This window comes from Hippopotamus amphibius, chromosome 10, assembly GCF_030028045.1.
Source record: "Hippopotamus amphibius kiboko isolate mHipAmp2 chromosome 10, mHipAmp2.hap2, whole genome shotgun sequence".
Taxonomy (NCBI): Eukaryota; Metazoa; Chordata; class Mammalia; order Artiodactyla; family Hippopotamidae; genus Hippopotamus; species Hippopotamus amphibius.
The window spans coordinates 71,807,314-71,822,324 of record NC_080195.1 but is presented as its reverse complement, the minus strand read 5'-3'; the positions used below and the strand labels follow the sequence as shown (position 1 = coordinate 71,822,324).

Sequence of the window (15,011 nt, the reverse complement as noted above, 5' to 3'; positions counted from 1 at the left end):
TGTTCAAAACCCCTCAATAATTTTCCTCTCAATTGAAGTAAATAACAAACTCCATGACCTAGCCTCCAGACGCTGTGTTACCCGTATATGCTCACTTCTCTGACCCCATCTGGCTCCTGCTGCTTCTCTGTTTGAAAGCCACATTTACCATTTTGTGCTCTTCCAATGATCTAGGCCCTCTGATGGTAGAGAACTGGAATGGGAGTCCAAGTTACATGGAAAGGTCAACTTTCTTGCAGTTGGAGTTTGGAGGGACTCTAAAACATTGGCTTCATTAAAATCATGTGTGATTAGCTCAGACAAGATCATACTAAGCAAAGTCCTCAGAGTACCACAATTTATAGATACACTGGAGTTGGCATAAACCTGTCAGATGTGTCATCTGTGGTGGAAAGTTGTGGCATAAAGTACAATTTCAATTGTTAAAACTGGAACTGTCTACAATGACTGCTGCTTATAATTTCAGAGTCTGTAATGCCCTATGCAACAACATGGATTTCTCATACATGCCCACGTCTTCAATGCCCAGAAGAACAGTTAAGCTTTGTCCTAATGGGATTCCATGGACACTATCAGGGGAATTTTAGTTCTTCACTCCTTCCTTTTCTGGCAAAAGCACACAGTCCTACAATTGGTTGAGTCTTGTGTTCAAAACAAATTTAAATAAACAACATTTTTCTGAGCCTCGATAATGAAGCCTCCAAAATGAATCAGCATATAAAATATTGCTGCCTGTGTTACTGTTATTCCAGTGCTCCTGTATTATTTTCTACTTCAGAAAACCAAACGCTGAAAGGATCTCGACAATTTCCTCACAGATATTGGTAAGAGAGAATGATTCTTATAACATTCATTATTTTTTATGGAAATTTAAAATACTATTAAATTTATAATAATTTTGATTTGGTTGACAGCCACTTGACAACAGAAAACAAATATTGAAAAATCTGTATATTTTATTATTATAAGTAAAATCTGGATGAGCAAATAGCTCTAAGACTAACGTACTCTTTAATGATTATATAATTATCTGATTAGATTAATCATATTGACTCCATAGGATATGTTTTGGTGAACTAGAACATTAATCAAATTAAAAGTGGGTTTAGGGATTTAAGTGATAATATTTTCTGTGCAAGAAATATATATCCATCTATGTCCCTACCTCTTTTCCTGCTTTTTTTCTTTTTAATCACTCAAATTTGCCTTTGCACTTCTTTATCCTCTTTGCGCTCAATGCCTGCCTTCTCTCTCTTTTGACCAGTTTCATGACACTGTTCTGCAAGAAAGGAAATCCTCATCTGTTCTCCACATCTTATATACTCTGCTTCATTTTCCTCACTGCTGTGCCACTTGCTTCCCTTTCATTTCTCATTATTCTCTGCCTCAACTCTACCACAAAATGGAAACTGCTCTCACTAAAACCACTAAAAGACTCAATTCTCACACTCAGTAATCTCTGTTCACTCCTTATCGCACTAGAACATTTATTTTGCTTTAGGCATTGTACTTTCATTTGTCCTTCTTGCATATTTTCCTCTATAAGTTCCTCAGTCTCAGCTTTTCATTTCCCTTCTGTTTCTCTGATCACTCTGCTCAGTAGCCTTTTCTGGTCTTTCCTTTTTTCTCTCTGTGTGAGGCAGAGCTCTTGGTTGCAAGACAAATGAGTTAACTGAATGGAAATTGGCTCTAACAAATAAATGCTAGGGAAGTTGGAGAAACCCACTGGAGAAATGGGCAGGGACACAAAGTAAGAAGTTAAATAGTCAACCACTGAAATCACATCCCAGCTCCAGCTCAGTAAGGGCTGCTGTCATTGCTGCTGAACTTGAATGCTACAACTCACAACGAAATGCCAGGTTATGGGTGCAGGATGCATTTTCTGGGGTTATGATATAGCCCCCTTCATTGACTTTGAACCATCTTTCTCCCCTCTACATATTCCAAATCTGGTATAGATGAATTTTAGTGGCTAACCATAGATCTACTCCCCTCACTATGGAAAGTCAGTTTCCAGAACTTTTGGCTTCTAGAGTGGACAACAACTTTTGTCTGCCACCAAGACACTTGTGGTAGGAAAGACAGTCAGATGTTATCCATCTAATAAATGATGTATATACATTTTCAATCTCTTTAACATAGCTTCTTCACAGTTATTTTCATGCCTTCTTATTTTAACATTATGAACATTGCCACTGGGTTAGTCATACGTACTATATTTCAGCCACCTCAATGACTTCCAAGTCATTATTTCTATTAAGCCCTTATTGAATGATACTGCGAAGTTTATGTCACCTGGATATTCAGAGGATGCTCCTTGCAAAAACTGGCCACTGCATCCGAGTTCTCAATCTTAATTTTTGATTACTCTTCCCAGCTACCATGTGACACTCTCTCCTTTACTAACCACCCTTCATATCTACCATGTCACCAAATCCTAGTGACTTCATATTCTAATTTATTTTGATCTATATCTTTGTCTTCCTCAAAATTCCCAATGTCATACTACACAAGGACTAAGAATTTCAAATGCATTTTCATCACTTGAGGAGCATTTATAAAATGCATATTGCCAGATGATATTCATGAGCTACTGAACCAATTTCTATGATAATACTTCAGAATTTATTTTTGTACCAAAACTCCCCCAGAAAATTCTGATGTGTAATCTGCTTTGGGAATCACTGGACAATAGTCATATATTCCTGATTAGTATTTCTCACAACGCGTCCTTCACCCTGCAGCCTATTTTCTACAACCAAATGTTTAATTTTAAAAATAACTGATGATACCACTCCCTGTTTCAAAGTTTTCAGTGAATGCCTCTTCTTAAAGAGTAAAGTTCAAGATCTTTCACATGGCATTCAATTAAGTTTATAATCCGGGCCCTTCTAACATCTTTTGTGACACTATATCCATCTCTTAAACATAGGGTTTTCTCCACCTCATTCAATAGTTTCTCCATAAATTTGCCCATGGTCAGAGTGCCTTTCTTCAGAAACTTCTACATCTGTTCATGACTGTACAAATCTTGAGATGAAATAATTGTGTTTTTCCACTACAGCAACTTCTACAAATACTTTTTATGTTTTCAGTAAGAGAAAATAAAGGGCATTCAGGCTAGTATATGGATCTATTTATATTAACCTCGCCAAATTTTCTCTTTAAAATTCTTGAGAAATGTTTTTCTCCATTTACTGCATTGCATTTTAGAGGTCATCTACTAAGGATATGGAAACAAAAAATGCAACAGAGCTGACAGAGTTTGTTCTCACAGGACTTACACATCAACCAGCTTGGCAAATCCCCTTGTTCCTGCTGTTCCTCACAACATACCTCATTACCATCGTGGGAAACCTTGGTCTGATTGCTCTCATCTGCAATGACCCTCACCTGCACATTCCCATGTATTTCTTCCTTGGGAACTTGGCCTTTGTGGATACTTGGTTATCCTCCACAGTGATCCCCAAGATGCTGGTCAACTTCTTTGCCAAGAGCAAAATGATCTCTCTCTCTCTGAATGTAAGATACAATTTTTTTCCTTTGCAATCTGTGTAACCATGGAATGTTTTTTGCTGGCAACAATGGCGTATGATCGCTATGTGGCCATATGCAAACCACTACTATATTCAGTGATCATGACTAAGAGACTATGCATCCAGCTGTTAGTTTTGTCATTCCTAGGTGGCCTTTGCCATGCCATACTTCACAGTGGTTTTTTACTCAGATTAACCTTCTGCAATTCCATCATAGTACATCACTTTTACTGTGATATTATACCACTGTTTAAGATTTCCTGTACTGACCCTTCCATTAAATTTCTGGTGCTATTCATTTTCGCTGGGTCAATACAGGCATTCACCATTTCCATTGTTCTTGTCTCTTATACACTTGTTCTCTTCACAGTCTTAAAAAAGAAGTCTGTACAAGGTATAAGGAAGGCCTTCTCTACCTGTGGGGCCCACCTCCTCTCTGTCTCTTTATACTATGGGCCTCTTCTCTTCATGTACGTGCTCCCTGGATCTGTACAAGAAAATGATCAAGATATGATGGACTCTCTATTTTACACTGTCATAATTCCTTTCTTAAATCCAATTATCTGTAGCTTGAGAAACAAGAAAGTCATAGACTCACTGACAAAAATGTTAAAGAGAAATGTTTAGATCTCAGACTAATATGTATACTGTTTTCATTAAAACGACACAAAGTTGTGCAGATTATATGTGTCTATGTGTTGATTAGTGTTCAAAGTTTTTGCATTTACAGTTGTCCTATTCTTTTATTGATTTAGGATGTTAGTACCTTATAAATTCCTTAAATCAACTGCATATCTTCATTGTTTAAATCATACCTAAATAATTAGATCAGAAAACAAGAATAAAACAGGCTTTTATGTTGTTCAATGTGGCTTTATAAATGCATTAACTTCTAAAATAGTGTAGTTCCTCTGAACGGGACTTGATTATTATGTCTTTGATATTTCTACAGCCATACATCTTAGAGACTCATATCAAATTTAACATCACGTGGAGGCAGGTTTGTGTTTGAGTCAACAGAGGCAAATCCCAGGAATTCTGGTTGCCATCAAAAGTTCTCATATTCCATGTTATTTGGGACATGGTAAATTTCACTTCTTGTGGCAATCAGTTCCATACTACACAGAGAAATAAACAGAAATGAGAAAGCAATGAGAAAAAAAAGCGACGTGGGACTTGAGACAATGCAGACAGAACTACACTGTAAGAGGTGCTCTTACCTTAGTGCGTCTCATAGAGAAAAGGAAAGAGGTGAGTCACCTCTCACTGTGTATGATTTTTCTAATGTCATTTCTAGCAGTGTTAGTATGATGTAGGTCAATCTGAAAAACTTCACTAATTCAGAAAGTTAACAGATTAGATTGAAGATTTAAATTGGATAGGCATAGAGAATAAGAAAGAAATGAGAGAATAGGAGGAAAATGCTCAATCTTCCTAGAATTAGCAAAATGAAGCTGGTAAGACAAAGAAATCAGTAATGGGTAAAGGTTATTGGAATGTGTGGTTGACAACAAGGAGCTTTAAATACACAATGACAAAGTTCAAATTATGTTAAGATGATATGATATCATATTCCTCGGTGGGTGGCTGGGACATACATGAAAATAAAGAAGAGTTGGGAGGTTTGTGCCCCAAAGTCCTTAAATGTTCATTTCCATCACATTGTATGCTCTAAGAATAATGAGTGATTCATCTCAGGTCTACTCCTTCTCTTCCTCTCACCAATGATTCTGTATATATTTTTACTGTTACCACCGTGACACTCAACCTCATAACTACCTACCTATCTCTGTGATTTGCAAAACTCTAGTTACTTATCCCCTCCATTTGGTAGATTCTTACTTCCCAACACAACTGCCAGAATACTCTGTAAAAAGAACTCAAGTTAAATCAAATTACCCTTAAATAACTTCTAATGGATTGTCATTGCTATTGTGTTATGTGGACATACGGTACACACATATCCAGCTCTGTATACATACTTAGGCATATATTTATTTGTTCATGTTCACGTTCAGATTATATGATATAATCTATATATCTGTATCTATATCTAGCTCTATCTCTATCTCATCTCTATCTCTGCCTTCCTCACCCTGCTTTTGTCCACTGTCACATAATATGAGGTCCTTTCAAACAAACTGTGTCTTAACTCTGAAATCTCTTCCTTCATATTTCTCTTAGTGAATTCTGTGCTATATTCAAAATGAGTTACTGAAAGCCTTCTGGGCACACCTCACTCCTCAGCTACATCCTTTTGCTCATATGCCTCTCTCCACTGAGAATCTATCCACCACTCCCTTGTCCCCTGCAAATGTCCCATATCCACTTACAACTCAAATAATGTCCTTTCATCAAAGTCTATCTTATATTTTAAAACTTGAATAATGCATTTCCAGATTACACTAAAGAATGGGAATGTGCACTTAAATGAAATATTGTCAGTTTATTCTTCTTAGAGATCACACATGGGCTTATATAATACTTATTTCTGTCTATAAACTCTTTTAGATTATGATTTAGAAGTCCGAGTACTATTATTTTTTGCTATACATAGCAGAGTGGCTTTAACACATTAGGTTCTAAATAAGTGTTTGTGAAATATTTATGAAATTTTTAAAATCTCACAGTACAAATACATAGAATGCAGTAAGACTGCATCATCCTTTTACAATATTTTAATGAGCCCAGGGAGGTTCCTGGGCCTGGGATGGCTGCTGCATGCAGCTCACCCTCTTAAGATTCTTTTATGACAATTACAAGTATCATACACTTAAAGTGAATAATTCTTATGTTCTGATCACTAGGTTTAGATCCTGAAGAGAATATGACAAAATATTTCCAAGTTCTGGGAAAAGAGTTGATTGGATGAGTCTACTTCTTTTTATTCTTTCATCCTAGAGAATTTCTGTTATTCCATATGTCTATAGTTTGTTGATTCTTGTTGTTATGTAACAGTACCATTTTTCTAATGGTTTCCTGTCAATTATACAGATTTTTCTTGCTTATTTATTGTTATGACCTAAAATCTAGATTGATAATATAATCTATTAGTGTGTATTTATTCTGCCATCATAAAGCCTGTATCCCTAATTGGCTTTTTCTTTGAATGATAATGCTGACATCAAGCTCTGAGTGTATGAGCATGATTTGTTACTTGTCAAGTCTTACTTTAGGGTAGGTGACATTAGAGCAGACAGTTGGGTGCCTCTCAGAAACTCAGAATTCCTCTTTACCCTGCTCTTTTGCAAGTCTGATTCCTCTGCTCTGATTTGTCCTTCAGTACAACCCCACCTACTTCATGCTTTTCAGAAATTCACCAAAATCCCTAGATTTATTCATTTTGTACATTATTTTGCCATTTTAGTCCATACTGAGTAAAAGGTAAAATATACACCTGTGCAAAGTCCACCTTTTGGATAAGATAAATTCTGTCTATTCCTTTAAAAAGAAACTATAAAAATATATATGTATTATTCAATGGATATATGGATATAAAGATGATATCATAATGCTAGGTATACTCATTTGTCTGGAAGACTGGTAATATTGGATTAAACCATCCTGTGGAAATACAAATAATATACCTGAAACACTCTTAAGATGGTGTATTCATTTTCTTTACTTCAAGATTTTTTAAAAATTCATAGTTCCTATTTCCTTATGTACATGTATATATATACTTATTTTCTCATCACTCTACAATACTTTCTACTGTTCAAAAGTGTCAGATTGTGTTAAAAAAATTAGGTTTAGGGAAAAAAATGCCAATAAAACTAGAACTGTATTTCTCAAAGTCTGACTTCTGGAATAGTCATGGCAAAATCTTTTTCAGTATGTGTATTAGGTATGTGTTAGGAATATGTCAAAATCTCCCTGATCCAGGATTTCTGTTGTTGTTGTTTTAAAATTGTGGTTCTCAAACTTAAGTGGGCATCAGGATGACTGGAGAGCTTGTGAAAACATATACTGATAGCTCCCTCTTAGAGTTTCTGATTCAGCAGTCTTGATACTGTTGAGTTGGGACAATACTTAGAGAGCCGACATTCTAAAATAAGCAGTCAAACACAATTTTTATAATATCAAGATATATAGCAATCAGTCAAATGGAGTTTTTAATATCCTCTATCCCCTACTTTAATAGTACTATGAAAATATTCTAAAGATTTACACCCTCTATTTTGTCTTTCCTCCTTGTCTGGGCAGCTGGATGCAGATTTCAATGAGAACTCTGTTTCAAAGGATGAAGAATTGTACATCTTTTTATAACGTTCTCTTGGGAATCATGATTGAAAGTAATGATAGCCAATCAATTCCATTGTCTTATTTGAGTAAGTTGAATGGATGGGACCTCAGTTTATGAAAAAACTGTCAACCTGGATCAACTTTTGGAATATCTTTCTCAGCGAAATTTCACATACTAGATGTTCAAAATTCTGTAATAAAGTGATGTTTACTTCTGAGAAGGTACCTTCCAAATGAGACTTACTTAAGGGAAATAGCTAACAGTAGCGTCATGATATTCACTATAATTTTCAACATAAAGCAAGTAAATCACTAAATGTAGAGTATATTTGTATTACTACAGAGTTGTCCAGTGTAGAACAACCAATATGATATATATAGATACAGATCTATAAAATAAATCTATATCTATATAAAGATTTTTATTATAAGATCTTGGCTCACACAGTTATGAGGCTGAGAATCTGCCCTCTGCAAGCAGAAGACCCAGGACAGTAGGTGTCATAGACTACAGAGCTAATAGTATAGATTCCTGCCTGAGTCTGAAATCTTGAGAACCAAGATCACTAAGGGCAGGGGAGGAGTACTATCTACGAGTCAAGCAGGGTAAGTTCAATTATCCACTGCCTTTTCCATTAATTTCAAGCCCTCATCATGTGGATGATGCCCACCCACACTGGGGAGAGCCATCTGCTACCCAGACTCACTGAGAAAAAAAGAGAGATGACCCAAATAAACAAAATGAGAAATGAAAGAGGAGAAATAACAACTTATACCTCAGAAATAGAAAAAATCATAAGAATATTATGAACTATTATATGCCAACAAATTGGACAACCTAGAAGAAATGGACAAGTTTCTAGAAACATACAGCCTGCCAAAATTGAGTCAAGAAGAACAGATAATTTGAACAGACCAATTACTAGAAGTAAAATAGAATCTGTAATACAAAAACTCCTGTAGATAAAAGTCCAGGATTGAACAGCTTCACTGGGGAGTTCTACAAAACATACAAAGAACTTGTACCTATCCTTCTCAAACTATTTCAAAAGACTAAAGATGAGAAAACATTCCCAAATTTATTCTGTGACACCACTATCACTCTGATACCAAAACTAGACACAGACACTACAAAAAAATTATTACAGTGCAATAACTTTGATGAATATAGATGCAAAAATCCTCAACAAAATATTAGCAAACCAAATTCAATGACACCTAAAGGGTCATACACCATTAGCAAGCTGGATTTATTCCAGCGTCAAGGATGGTTCAACATGGGCAAATCAATAAACCCTACATTAAAAAAAGGAAAGGAAAAAAAACACATGATCTTCTCAATAGAAGTGGAAAAAAGCATTTGATAAAATTCAACACCTATTCATGAATAAAACTATCACCAAAGTGGATATAGAGGGACCATATCTTGACATGATAAAAGCCACTTACAACAAACCCACAGCCAACATAATACTCAATGGTGAAAAGTTGAAAGCCTCCCCACTAAATTCAGGAAAAAGACAAAGATGCCCACTCTCACCATTTCTATTCCATATAGTATTGGAAGTCCTAGCCACAGCAATCAGACAAGAAAAAGAAGTAAAAGGTATCCAAATTAGAAAAGAAAAGGTGAAACTGTTACTATTTGCAGATGACATGATATACTATATAGAGAAGTCCCAAGACTCCACACAAAACCTATTAGAACTAATAAATGAATTCAGCAAAGTAGTAGGACACAAGTTTAATATACAGAAATCTGTTGTATTTCTTCACACTAACTATGAAATATCAAAAAGAGAACATAGAAAACAATTCCATTTAAAATTGCATTAAAAATAAAATAACTAGGAATAAACTTAACCAAGGAGGTGAAAGATCTATATACTGAAAACTATAAAACACTGATAGAGTAAACTGAAGATGATTCAAAGAAATGGAAAGATATCTCATGCTCTTGGATTGGAAGAATTAATTATGTTACTGTGGCCATACTACACAAAGCAATCTATGCATTTAATGCAATCCCTATCAAAATACCCAGGACACTTTTCACAGAACTAGAACAAATAATCCTAACATTTATATGGAACCACAAGAGACCCAGGATTTCTAAAGCTATCCTGAGGAAAAATAACAAAGGTGGAGACATAACCCTTCTATACTTCAGACAATACAACAAAGCTACAGTAAGTAATTAAAACATCATGGTATTGGCACAAAAACAGACATATAGAACAATGGAACAGAATAGAGAGCCCAGAAATAAACCCACCACCTATGTCTGATTAACCTACCACAAAGGAGGCAGGAAAAGACAATGGAGAAAACACAGTTTCTTCAGCAAGCGGTACTAGAAAAGCTAGATAGCTACATACAAATCAATGAAATTAGAACACTCCCTCACACTGTACACAAAAAATAAACTCAAAATGGTTTAAAGACCTAAATATAAAACATGATACCATAAAAGTCCTAGAAAAGAATATAGACAAAACATTCTTGGACAAAAATTTTGCATGATTTGCAAATATTTTCTCCCATTCCATAGCTTGTCTTTTTGTTTTCTTCTTGCAATCAACAAGGGATTAATATCCAAAATATAAAAACAGCTCATACAACTCAATATCAAAAAACAAACAACTGAATCAAAAAATGGACAAAAGACCTAAATAGACATTTCTCCAAGAAGACATAGAGATGGCTAACAGGCTCCACGGCATGTGGGATCTTCCTGGACCAGGGATTGAATCCGTATTCCCTGCATTGGCAGGTGGGTTCTTAACCACTGTGCTACCAGTGAAGCCCTTTAGGTCACCCTTTGATGAGCATTTTCATGGGACACAAATATCTCCAGGGTTGTGTATATGTGTGTGTGCACACATTCAGATAGATCTGTTCAGATATCTCTTCAATTTTCTCGTCATATTCTTTCAAGGTCCCTGATCACCCAGCCATACCACTGGCCATAGCCTATGAATTGGTACATAATATCACATCTGGCCATTTCTCCTTCTAAACAAAATGAACAACCAAGTGCACTGCTCAAAGTTCTGCCACTTGGAAGATGTATCTTCCCCTATGACCTTCATGAATGTCACAAAGAGGGGTTGTAGTGTTGCAGCTGTCCACCTTTTGCTGCTGCCGTATTTTGTGGATAACCATCTATAAACCAGATAGCAACCTTTCTTCCTCTTTCAGCTGATCATAGAGAATTCTCAAAGAGGCCATAGCTGTAAGCTGGGAGAGAGAAGCCCTCGTAGTGGAAGTGGGGACCTTGAGTATAACATTTCCTTATGTTACTACTTATGCCTTCAGGGCCTCCTCTAGCTGGATCATGCTTATATCAGTTTCACTTGACAAAGGAATGCTTCTGTGCATGCCCAACTTTATGACTTGATAGATCAAAAAAAAACCCAGTTTATAAAGGCACCTCTGGTTCCTTGGGAAACTGGTGGCCCATGATTTTGCATTCAGTCTAAACTAAAGGCCAGTAGCAGGCTAACGGCTATTTCTCAAAAGGAGACTATTTTATCCACAGAAGCAGCAAGGCTTTGCTCTACAACTGTAAAGGCTTGCACTGTGATCCATCTGTAGGGATCTACTAATGGCTCCAAACAGCCTCCCTACGTGCAACTGCCTTTCAAGCACCATTTGATCAATTAGGTCATATGGCCCAAGTGGCAGAACAGATTGCACAACAGCCTAGACTTCTCCCAAAGCCTTCTCTTGTTTGAGCCCCATTCAAATCTAGCAGTTTATCTGGTTACTTGGTAAATGAGATGGAGTAATACACCAAAATGAAGATGACGTTGCCTCTAAAATCCACAGGGCCCAAGGTGTTGTGCCTCTTTTTGGCTGCAGGTGGGACCATACCCACAACTTATCCTTCACCTTGAAGAGATACCTAGACATATCCTATGTCACTGCCCTCCCCTAGGAATTTCACTGAAATAAAAGCCTTTGAATTTCTGTTGGATTTATTTCCCACTCACTGCCTTACAGATATCTTAACAGTTTAAGTATGGAATGATTACTACTTCTTGCTTACTGGAACCAAATATAATGTCAACAGACTAATGGACAAGTGTGATATCATATGAGGAGCAAAGAGAATTAAGACTCCTGAGAAATATTTCCACATCATATATCAGATACAGACTTGTGTCTAGGACAAGTGAAGAATGCACAAAGCACACTATAGTTTTGAATAACCCAAGTTAAAAAATGGGCAAAAACTTTAAGAGAAACTTCACCAAAGTGATATACAGATATCAAAAAAGGATGCAAAGAGATGCTTTGTATCAGGGAAATACAAGTGAAAATCACAATGAAGTATCACAACCCAGTTGGATAAAGACTAAAATTGAAGAGGCTACCCGTACCAGAAGCAGCAATGCTGGCCTTTGTACTTATCGATAGTCAACAATAGCCAGGGGATAATTACACAAAGTTGAAGTAGGCAATAAATTTGTCAGGTTTGGGTATGTTGAAGCTACCTCTACACATCATACTGCTTACTCCACTCTTCTGATAAGTTATCACAGTGACTTCTATTTTAACGTTTTTTTTTTTTTTCTATATTTTGTCTTTCACTAGGAAATTTACAAGGAAGTGGGAATCAACCAACCAGTCTACCAAAAATGATGCTGTGTGCTTTCCTTATATCTCACCAATCAAGCCTCAAGTGGAGGTTAAACATTTTTTTTACTCCTTAGATATCAAGTCAAAATTTTACAAGTAAGTTAATTACGTTTTATTTTTCTGAATGAAAGGTCATTGACAAATTACTTTGTTACTGCATAAAAGGGAAATGTGAATACATTACCACCATGTTCAAAATTCCTCAATTCCTTTATGTTGGGGTAAAGAACAAAGTTCCTGACTTAGCCTCCAAGACCCCTTGTGTGACCCCACCCATGGTAGCCTCCCTGGCCCCATGTGGTTGCTCTTTGCTTCCTGCTTTGAATGCCAGCTACATCTACCATTTTCTAAATTCATTTTTTAAATAAATCGGCATTTTAATTTTTTATTGAAGTATAGTTGACTTAAAAGACCACATTAGATTCAGTTGTACAACACTGTAATTCCTTATTTTTACAGATTATACTCCATATAAAATTATAATAAAATGTTAGCTATATTACCTGTGTTGTACGTTACATCCTTGTATGTTATATTTCCTTGTAGTAGTTTGTACTTCTTAAATTCCATTTTATGTTATTCCAATAACCTATGCCCTTTGATATTCTAGGCCTGCCAGTGATGAAGGCCCTGTATGTGGCAAGTGTTCACAAGCATCACCTTATTAGAAATGAAACCCAGATGCCTCATCCAGTCCTATCGAAACAGAATCTACATTTAAACAAGATTTCCAGGAGATTCACAGGCATTAAAGTTTTTGAAGTTCTGATCTAGGCACCTCCCATTGAAGTTCTTTGTCTTTGTTTTTCCTTTGCTCTTTCCCTGGCTTTTACTTAGTAAGATTTTTCATCAGATTTCAGGTTAAAGTGGGAAGTTTGGTACAGGTTTGGAATGTAAGCTGCACTTTGCATGAGAAAGACAACTTTCTTGAGATTGGCTCTTGAAGGGAATCTAGAACTTTGTTCTCATTAAAATCATGATTAGCTCAGACACGACCATACTAATTAAAGCACTCAAAGCAACATTTTACAGTTAAAATGGAGCTTGCATAAACATGACAGAAGCATCACACATGGTGGAAAGTACAGACATAAAATGCGATTTCAACTGTTAAAACCAGAACTGTCTACAATGACTTGATGTTTATGATTTCACAGGCTTTAATTCCCTGTGGGACAACTTGGACTTCTACATGCTCAAATCTACAACGCCCAGAGGAACAGCTCAGTTTTGTCCTAAAGGGAATTCTAGGGTGCTATTAGAGGAATCTTAGTTCTTCAATCCTTCCTCTTCAGGCAAAAGCACACAGTTATACAACTGGTTGACTCTTGGTTTTGAAGCAAATTTATATAAACAGCATTTTCCTATGCTCATAAAAATAAAGCCTCCAAAATGAATCAGTGTGTAAACAATTGCATCTGTGTTGTCATTCCTGCACTATTGTATTTTTCTACTTTAGAAAGCTTAACACTTTGAAGAATTGTCTCAATTTCTTACAAGATGGGTAAGATAAAATACTTCTATAATATTTACTATTCTTTATATGTAAAGTTAAAATAATATATATTTAATAATCATTTTGGGTTGGATTTACAAGATACTAATAACATCAGGTGAAAATGGAAAACAAATAGTGAATAATCTACGCATTTTATTTTAATGACTATACTCTAGATAAGCAAAATAGCTGTAAGACTGAATTATTCTTTTTATCAATATTTTATTATCTGTTAACACACCTATAATGATTTATAAGATAAGTTTTGGTGAACTGGACATTAAACAACTCAAACTGCATTTAAATATCACTTCATTATGATTTCTAGCTAAGAAATCTCTCTGGTTATTCTTAACGAAAGATGCATTCTATTTACTTGATGACATTCTCTGAATAATACTTCTAAGTTAAGTTGCATTAATATTAACACCTCTACTTTTAACATCTTCTGACAATAATTTCACTGAGTATATTATGTATGTGTAGTAGGAACTATGCAGAAAATATCGCTCTACTGCTCTTTCCAGCATTTCTGACTTAAGGACACACATACTTATTGAATTTGAGAATTTTCAATTATTTAATGATTGGGGATTGCATGGAAGAAAGCCCATTTCAAATGAAAATAAATGTAAGAACTGCAGTTATTGTTGGTTATTTATAGTGCCTGAATTAGGACCCAGTGTTTGGCTCAATTTTATTCTGTTAAAAAAATTAATATAGAGAAGTTCTCTCAAGTAAAAGCAGGAGAATTTCTAGAAAAAGTCAGCTCTAATCACTACTAATAAAGATAAAGCAACTTTTAAATATGGAAAGAACTTCAGAAGTAATAGTATATTTATGTCAGTACAAATTTTCTAAGGTAGAATTTAAAATGAAAATCTGTTTCATACACAAATTTCATAGGAAAATAAACTTGGAACTTTGAATAAAAGAAAAAAAAAAAGGGTTCTCAGCATTGACGACTTTTAATGAAAACCAGAATTAAGATAAACATTTAACACCTACATCTGAGCCTTTCCCTTTTTACCATCTTCAGTTATCCTTACTCCTCTTCTGTGACTTATCTTTCCTACACTTATCCATCT

General features: G+C 35.5%; 1 protein-coding gene and 1 pseudogene across 1 annotated transcript in view; one reads left to right on the top strand and one right to left on the bottom strand.

Moving 5' to 3' along the window:
* Positions 1–15,011, bottom strand: part of GABRR3 (gamma-aminobutyric acid type A receptor subunit rho3) — a 725,962-nt gene that overhangs the window by 324,481 nt on the left and 386,470 nt on the right. The gene's annotated exons all lie outside the window — the stretch shown is intronic.
* LOC130830401 (olfactory receptor 5H2-like) lies at positions 3,220–4,163 on the top strand (annotated as a pseudogene).